The following is a 9778-nucleotide window of genomic DNA, read 5'->3' as shown; positions in this document are numbered from 1 at the left end:
CTTAAGGTGCCATTGTCCTTATGCAAGGGTGTTATGGGTAGTTGCCAGTCCATTCCTTTGAGGTTTCTAGGGTGTTCTGAGTGGTTGCTAAGTGGATGCTTGTTGGTTGCTTATTGGCCCAAAGAGCCCATCATCAAGTCTCTGATATTTTGGGCCATAGATATGACTCGGGTTCCACCTTTAATGTAAGTATAAGTGATTTATTTGTATGTTTCTTTTATTTTATTTTTTTGTCCACCAGGTGAATATCGTATGTCTGATTGTTTAGAAAAGTAATTATACACCTCTCCTCAAGCCAGACGATTTTATCACAAGTAACATCCTGAAGTTTAATACTCAGGGTTAGGGGTTTGTTCAAATCCCTAATAACAATAAGCAGTGGTATTTAGCCTTACAGTTAGTTCTTCCAAGAAAATGTGAAATTTAAACGTTAAAATGTAAACTTTGTATTTTCTAAGCCATCAGAATAGGCATACCCGTGAGACACAACTAAACTGAAATAGCATTTACAATTCTTGAGCAAGTTACTAAATTAATAGAGTTGAAGTTGATATCTCCATTGTATTTCCTTGCTCGCCAACATGCAAAAAATGTGCTGTTCTCATAGGCTGTGTCCGAAAGCTGGAAAATGTTGCCTTCGGAATCTGTATAAGGAGGTAGGATGAAAATTAGGTGTCTCTGGAACTGATCTGAGACCAGTTTTCTTTAGAGTTCCATTTATTCAAAAACACTATCTTTTAAGCCATTAACTGATTAGGCAGCTGTCTAAGCTTTCATATGCAGCCATAATGTGCTGTAATGCTATCCTCTCAACAACTTAAGCAATGAAGCCAGGCAGCCCCAGGGTGTTCGTTCTTGTAGGGATTACTTAAAGACTTGTCAAGATGCCACTATCACTCCTTGCGATATTTGCCTATTTACTGTTTGTTCTTCTCACTTGTGTGTTTTTGAAATTACTACAACAGGTGCGACAGATTTGTAACACAGCAGTCTTGGATGTTTAGTTGAAAATGAGAGGAAAAGAGCTGTTTTGCTTCTAATTAAAGCCATTTGGTGACAATCCCACATGAATTAAAATTATGTCCTGTACAATATCTGTCCTTACAAAGTTAATAAACAAAGTGTTTTTAGATTGATTTCATCTGTTTTTATTTTTTTATTTTTTATTTTTATTATCATTTGTTTTAGTCCAGATCTGTTACAAATACAGTTTATACAGACAATGACTTGAATACACCTCTTCTATGATACATATGTTTTTAATTTCTGAATTAGAAACTCATTTTGATATTTTTTGTAGGGCTTCAAGTAAAAAATCTCTAGGTGGTGTAACTGTTTGGAGATTGCAATGAAGAAAGAAGTCTCAATAAAAGGCTGAAATTCTTTGTGATCAGTAGTTTGGCATAATTTGGTGCAATGAACGTGCAGGAAACCATTTTGTAGGCCCTCATGACTTTTGACATTTTCATGACGTTTTACGTTAGTTCATGTTTAATGGAGTAACTCCATGAAAATATATATATTTGAAAACTTTATTGAGTTTAAGTGCATTCAGGATCTAAGGGATTTTTTTTTTTTTTACTTTTATAAAAAAAATATTTAAATATTTCTCCTTTTCATCATCTCAGACATCCTTGTTTGTCATTGACCCTTTTTTATAAACTATTATAAATCGTCAAAAGTCATGCTAACACATAGCAATACAATATTTGAATTTTAACAAATTCACTTGTGTACAACTAAATGAGATCTCCACACTGCAAGCTTATTTCTGCTCTTTTGCAGTGCAGTATGGCTCTCAATTTTTGAGCTCAGTGCAGCCGAGACATTCTTTATCATGATTCTTTTTTTCCATTTATCATCCAGGCCACAACAAAGACCCCTGCTATGTACAATTTAAATAAAGCTTTTGTGTGACATTGTCACTGACAAGCTGATGTATCCATTCAAGTGGCCACGGAATATGTGCATGTCTTTGCAAAATAAAGATGAATGCGAGGGAAGACAGACAGCGGGTGATTATGGTGTGCGAGACTGTGCGTGATCTGTCATGCTATCCTGTTGTCTTATGATGCCTTATCATTAGTTTCCCTGACAATGATTAAGCAGTCAGTATTCCCACTCATTGCCTTGCGCTGTGTTTAAATGTAACCTTCTATCAGGAACGGCTGCCATTCGTCACTTTTGACCTGTCAAGCGTGAGGGCCACGCACTAAAATTGGACACTTCCAACCGTGGCCCTTTTGTCCTGACACGGGCAGGCAGGTATGCAGAATCAGGATAGAAGATGGAACCGTATGCATCCATAACGTTTAACCATTCATGTAGGGTCACGTCTAAATGATTACCGGCCCTAATTTCTTTGGGGACGATGGGACTGCCAAGTTTGGGTTTTTTTTTGGATTGTGTCTCTCTGTACACTCTTTTTCGGGTCATGGCCTTGTGACTGTTAATTAAGAACCAGGGACAGGTCAGCATGCAGGCCAAGGAACGGAGAAGAGCAACCCCCCCTGGTTCTACTCTCTGGTGACCAACAGCTGATGCATAAAGTCACCATCCATCTCTGGCAGGATGCTAATGATGCATTATTTTTGGAGAAGAGGGTTTAACTTGTTTGAGACCTAGTATGTAGGTAATTCTCAGTTGATGCCAGAAAAATAAAAGACCACAGGAAATGGGCCTCTGGAATCCCTTGAAGGTGTATTTGATGTCCTTGCAGCCCAGTTTCAGGCATGTGGTAAACTACGCTCTGAGAAAATTGCTCTGTTCCAAAACCAGCCTACAGAGAGAGCATTTTAAGGCATCTTTGGCGTGTTCAGGAAGCAAGGACTGTTCCACAATGTAGGCAACTAAATTATGCTGCATCCAAAGATCGTTTTGGCCAAATTCTAAGGCAGCATTGCATGTATCCTTCGCAGAGAAGGAATGTATTGTGACATGTTCAGAGATGGGAGACAAAGCAAGACAAATGTCCATTATAAACACACTTGTAATTCATTTAGTACTGAAAAGTATCGATACAAAACCTTAAATGTAAAGTTAAACTTAAAAAAAACAAACTTTTGTGCCCATTTACACTCACTGAGCACTTTATTAGGAACACCTGTCCACCTACTACTAATCAAGTGATTATCTAATCAGCCAATGGTGTGCCAGCAGTGCAATGCATAAAATCATCAGATACAGGTCAGGAGCTTCAGTTAATGTTCACATCAACTATCAGAATGTGAAAAAAATTTGATCTCAGTGATTTTGACCATGGCATGATTGTTGGTGCCAGATGGGCTGATTTGAGTATTTGTATAATTGCTGATCTCCATAGTCTCCTGAGTTAACCCAGAATGGTACCCCAAATTAAAAAAAAAAACATTCAGTGAGTGGCAGTTCTGCGGACGGAAACGCCTTGTTGATCAGAGAGGTCAACGGAGAATGGCCAGACTGGTTCAAGTTGACAGAATGGCTACGGTAACTCAGATAACCACTCTGTACAATCGTAGTGAGCAGAAAAGCATCTCAGGATGCACAACACGTCGACCCTGGAGGCGAATGGGCTACAACAGCAGAAAACCACATCGGGCACTTTATGAGGACCATAGTGTTCCTAATAAAGTGCTCAGTAGTCGCTTTTCCACTATCCAGCCGGTGTGAGCCAGAGCTATCAACTAGCCAGCCGGGGCAATAGTCTCGATGCCCTAAAACCTGCTCTAAATATGCCACCCTGGTGCAAGTGTCACACACCCTGCCCATTTCCCAAGCAAGAGGGAAACTCAAGCTGAGGTATCATGTTATCTAGTTATCTAGAATATCAAGTTAATGTCATATGTAAACATTAGCTAGCTAGCAAGATAAGTTAGTGTTGACAACTCTTGACTGTAACTGCCATGGTGTCCCGAGTGGTCTCTCCTCTAACAGCAGGACGATGTCCCAGCACACCATCCATGATCTCGAACCATGATCTTTGGGCACCGATTTGTCCACTGTGCATTTTAATAGATTTGTACTGTACCCGCAATTTATTAATTTTCCTGAACCTGTACCGTGGTGCGTTGGAGACACAAACTGGCAAATTCGGTGAAACTCCACCTTTGACACTGACTGTGCCTCAATCCCCAGTTGGCCTTGTTTGGCCCAAGGGTAATCGGCGGGCCAAAGGCCATTGGCCCCAAGAAAGCCCAGAGGAGGCACGATGAATCCCCGGAAGTGACAGTGGGAATGCAACTGGCCCTGGTATGCACTAGCATGCCCTCATTTGGCCTGAGAGTGGAAATGCGTCTAGTGAGTGTATATGCATGCTTATTATTGTTTTGATTTTCTTGCATCACCTTTATTGGATTTAAATCTCCAGTGCACTTTTTGTGAATAGTGCTATTTGTATGGTGCGCAAGCAGATTTTCAGTAGCCAGTTCCCTTATCCATGTTTGTTTACATCTGTGATGCATCTCCTAGAACGAGATGAGTCTGTGTTCGGATTAGATTGACTTGACATTCGGATAGTGTGTAATCCCCGGTCGTTTGGTGTGATGCCCACTTTGGACCCACTTTTTATTAGATGTCTTTTACCACTGTTTACTTCAGATCAGATTTTAAAAGTTGTGTAGTGTAATTCAGCATTTAGAGGCTGTTCGCATCGAACTCCCTGCACTAAAAAAAGCTAGACACAATTCAACAAATATAACAGAATGCAGGTGTCTCGAGACACATTTTTAACAGTTAAAGTTCTTTTTAATTTGACATTGCATCTAAAAAAAAAAACAGCGGTTCCGCACGAGACGCTGAATATAGCCTAACTGTAAGCAAAGTCTTTTTAGCAAGTCAGTCCACTAGCGGCCATCTTTGAAATGCTCTCAGACAGCTATTTTTCTATGTAAACAAGCGGCATACAAGTACAGCTCCTATCTACTTGAATGGAGAAAGACCGAAATCTCCAAAACGTTTGGTCAAGATTACAATCAAAGAACATGTTTCAAATCAGCAGTAAAATCAGACAAAACTGGAATCATAAATTGTGCTTCTTTACCTCAGATTATGCACAAAAAAAAATAAAAAATAAAAAATAATTTTATATATATATATATATATATATATATATATATATATATATATATATATATATATATATATATGTAGGTAGCATATTGTTTTGGATGCAAAAACGCATATGGTTTGAGGCATTGAGGCAGCTCACTAGAGTTTGGAACTGACCTAATGTCTCCAGTTATACTGTGATAGAAAAGTTGCCCTTTTATGTTCCTATCTGTTTTTGGAACTTTTCTGGACATGCATTTAAATAATGCAATGGTTTCAGACTCTCCACCGATGCCCCTTGGTAATTCTTTGGAGCTATTTTCCAAATGCTGATTTTGTCTGGCTGCCTTCCATGTGCAAACAGTAGTTTGGGCAGGTGGAAAACTGGCCCTCCGAAACGCAGCAATATAATCCACGAAACTTCTGTGACATTTTAGACTGAACATGTGTTGCCAGGAGAAGAAGCACATGTTGTCCACAGGAAAGATGTAAATAATTATCCGCTCACAACAGGTTTTCTTTTCCACTGGGTGTTCTTACAAATTTGGCAGGAAACTCGGAATAAACAAAATTATACTAATTATCTACACCCTTGAATGAAGAACTTGGCCAAGCCTCTTTAATGCTACTCACAATTATACTAATACACCCCATGTTTGTTTGCAGATTGATCATTCGAGGCTAAAGATTTTGGCTATAAAAATGGAAACGACCAACGAATGACCATATCAAAATATCTATGATCCAAATGTTTCACCTAAGCAAAACTTAAAAATTCTTTCCCCAAGTCTTTCCAAGTAAATACATACACAGAATAGGACTTGCAATTCACTATTAAGTGCTCATATTATTTCACATCATTTCCTCCACTTGAAAAGACTTAATTAAATGAAAGCCCTGCAGACATTTAGAGTCAACTACCTCAGCGCATCCAAAAAACAATCACCAAATGAGTATAAGAAAAACATTTTGTACATTAAAATAAAATGATGATTAATTACAATGTTTTAAAGGATAAATATGTCCTATGTGGGTCATCGCAATCAGTTAAAATAGCAGAAATCTCCTGTGTGCTCTATGAAATATGACTAATCAGTCTTAAATCTGACAGCCCAATGACAACACAGTCATTATTCTATAGCCGTAAGGGCTGGTTCTGCCTCAGGTAAAACATTCAGCTATAGCAAACGTCAGTTTTTAATCGTGCTCGAGCAAAGTTGTCGTTGCGAAGATGTAATATGTTTGCCTTTCGTCTCAGTTAGTTTACAAAAGACCTTGAATTGATGCAATCGATTACAGAATGCTCTTGTTGTACCTTATGGTAAGAAGCAGTGATAAAAAGGAGCAGCACGCTATTGCTTTTGCCAACTTGAATTATGTATCATGCCTTACTACATGCAAGAAGCCACACTAACAAATTCATTCATTTTCATAAATTAATTACCAGGTTTAAGATCACTACAATTTATGGTCTCTGATGCCCAGACACTTTTAGGGCAAATACAGTATAATAAGAAAATTTTTATAAATACAATGAGGTTTCAGCACCTTTGGTGCATGGACCCCTACTGATGCATTCCAGAACTTTGCAGATGTTATTTTCTGAAATAAAAAAACTAGATATTGGTAACTAACTGAAAAAACTGTGTTGCTTATTTTTAGTTATAGTGTATTTTTAGACTCTTGAAAATCTAAATTTTGACATTTTTATTTTTATTTTTAAAAACAAAGGTATTTTCAACATTATCTGTACTTCAGAACACTGACGTGCACAGAACGGGGGCTACAGGGACACAAGCCCCTGCCCCTTTCCTTCATAAATCTAAAGGTGCCCTTCACAAATGTAAAGGTGTTAAGTGGAGGTGCCTCTAAGAGTGCGGAGATTTAAGCGGAGGTACTACAGCACCCCCCAACAACTATTGATGGCAGATTTCTCTTCACACTCTGTCCATTCCCTTTCACCCCTGCCCCTGTTAAGGTCTGTGCACGTCACTGCTTCAGACCTTTGTTTTGTTGGACAAGAATAAGTAGCTTCATACCATGTGACCCGCAATGGGTTTTTGATAATTGAAAATGGGTACAATTTAAAAATTCAGATGAAGCCACACTGAGAACCCCATATCTCTGGGACTGAATCATATAGGTCCTGATACAAAAAAAAGGTTTGTTCTGAACCAGAATTTAAAAGGATACAAGATATCTTCAATACTTCAGGAGTTATAGGCACTCCAACTTTGGAATAACAAAACAAAGCTATTTTTTCCCATTTTTGGACTCCCACCATTGGCATATAATGCAACAAAGGGTGCTGAAGTTAACTGATTTTAGTAATAGACCTACCTATCTCTGTGCAAACATTAAATATTGATGCTGACACCTTTCTATTGTTTTTTTTGTTTTGTTTTTTATCTGTAGTTTTGCTCCAAAATCATAGGTAACAAATTTCATTTTTACCTCCTTCTACTAAATGGATTAATTGGCAATTACTATTTTGTTTTTCAATGGCAAAAAAAAAAAAAAAAACATTATCAAGGACAAAATTTTGTGCTGGGGAATGAGTTTATAGATGTTGCTAAATTGCTGAAAAGCTATATTGACCAATGGGCATTCACGGCCGAAACTTAAACTCCTTTTAAACAAACCATAGTTTTGCTAGCCATATACAAACATGTCACTTTCACAGGGAACAACCTTGAGACATGCAAACAAACAGAAACCCATCACATCAGGCAGGATATGAAGACATTACACCTTCCCTAACACCTATTTATAGAGCCTCTGACCACTAATGGTCTCCTCTTTGCAGCCATGTGTTCTATCATTTGATCTCATTTGGCTAACAATAAAAGACCCAATTAAAGCATAACCACATTACTTTGTTAATAAAGCAGACAGATTGACTCAAGGGAACATTTCATTGGCCGTTAATTATGCACAGTGGTAGTCTCGAACCCATTGAGCCAATGTATAGCAATAAAAGCTGTTATACTTTTGCCAATTCCCACTCACAGCTGCATTCAGCGCTAAAACCAATGGATATGTGCCTTGCTAAAGCCAGACTAACTCTCTAAAGAGAAATAGAAAGATCTGAAATACCTTTGAGAGTTGGCAAAGGTCCGTTTTTTTAATGAACAATGGAACAATGAAAGAGTTAAAGACTGCACTTGTACAACGGAGGAGGTGTGAAAACAAAAGGTCAATTTCAGGTCACTGTTGGTTTTCCAGGAGCCACTATTTGTGGAATTCACCTGTCAAAAAATGATTGAAAACAAGGAATTTTCTTTTTTGTGTGGTCATCTTTCACAGAACATTGTCTGTATACAGTACATTTTGAGCTCTGCAACTTGTGTGTTGTAATTTAAGGAAGTATTTTAGGACTTTCAGAAAAATATGCTCCGGTCAAGCTCAGGCACTTTGTTAATATAACTTGATTATTTACACAATGACAAGAACATTAAAAGGATGGAATAAAGAGCGGAAGTTAGTCATTGCTCACTGAGGATTTTAGAGTTAGATTACGAGGATGTCAACTAATATCACAGAACATCAATGAATTTTTAAAATGCTCATGTACTCAAAAGAAATTATTTAAAGATTTATGCATTTCAATTTCATTATTGGAATAAGTAATCATACACAAAATTAAATAAACAAACTAAACATTTAATTTAAGTTTTATTCATTTAATTTAGTTAAAGATTACATAATTCAATTTGATGGAAATTTTTTATGAAAGTGAATTGCGTACATTTTTGTAACACTTTACAATAAGGTTTCATTTGTTTCATTAGATAACATCATTAGTTAACATGAACTAACAATGAACAATACTTATTACGCATTTATTAATCTTAGTTAATGTTAATTTCAACATACAGTAATACATTTTTAAGGTCATAAGTTCAATTTGTTAACATTAGGTAACAATGAACAATACTATTTTTAATAACTAAAATGAACAAAAATTAATAAATTATGTAAAAAATATGTTGTTCATTGTTAGTTCATGATAATTAATGCATTAACTAATGTTAATGAATGGAACCTTATTGTAGTGTGGCCAAATATATATCATTAAGGACCTGTCTTGTGTTAGTAAAATACCTATTATAAAGGATTAACAGGATGGAAAATGAAATTGAGACACAGACAAAAATGGTAACACTTTTTTTTTACAGTGTCCATGTTGACTAGTAATAACAACAATTATGCATATTTACAAGCAACTTACCCTAAACCAAACTCTAACCCTAAACCTATTGTAAGTACTGTTGTTAATTAATATTACTCTGTATTTACTAAATAAATCAATATTTTCCTAGAAAACATTATGTTTGAAATATTAAACAATAAAAACACTGAATTTTTCTCAAGAATTTTCCAGATTTTAATGTTCATTAACATATGGTCAGACCAAAGTAGTGAAATTGTTTAAAATTGAAATCACCTACACTACCGGACAAAAGTTTTGAAACACTTGACTGAAATGTTTCTCATGATCTTAAAAATCTTTTGATCTGAAGGCGTATGCTTAAATGTTTGAAATTAGTTTTGTAGACAAAAATATAATTGTGCCACCATATTAATTTATTTCATTATAAAACTAAAATGTAATTACAAAAAAAAAAAAAAAAAAAATTTTTTTTGAAATTGATGACTTGGACCAAATAATAAAGAAAAGCAGCCAATAAGTGCCCAACATAGATGGGAACTCCTTCAATACAGTTTAAAAAGCATCCCAGGGTGATACCTC

The sequence above is a fragment of the Myxocyprinus asiaticus genome, chromosome 46, assembly GCF_019703515.2.
Source record: "Myxocyprinus asiaticus isolate MX2 ecotype Aquarium Trade chromosome 46, UBuf_Myxa_2, whole genome shotgun sequence".
NCBI lineage: Eukaryota > Metazoa > Chordata > Actinopteri > Cypriniformes > Catostomidae > Myxocyprinus > Myxocyprinus asiaticus.
The sequence above is the reverse complement of the archived record's forward strand: the minus strand, read 5'-3'. Positions refer to the sequence as shown.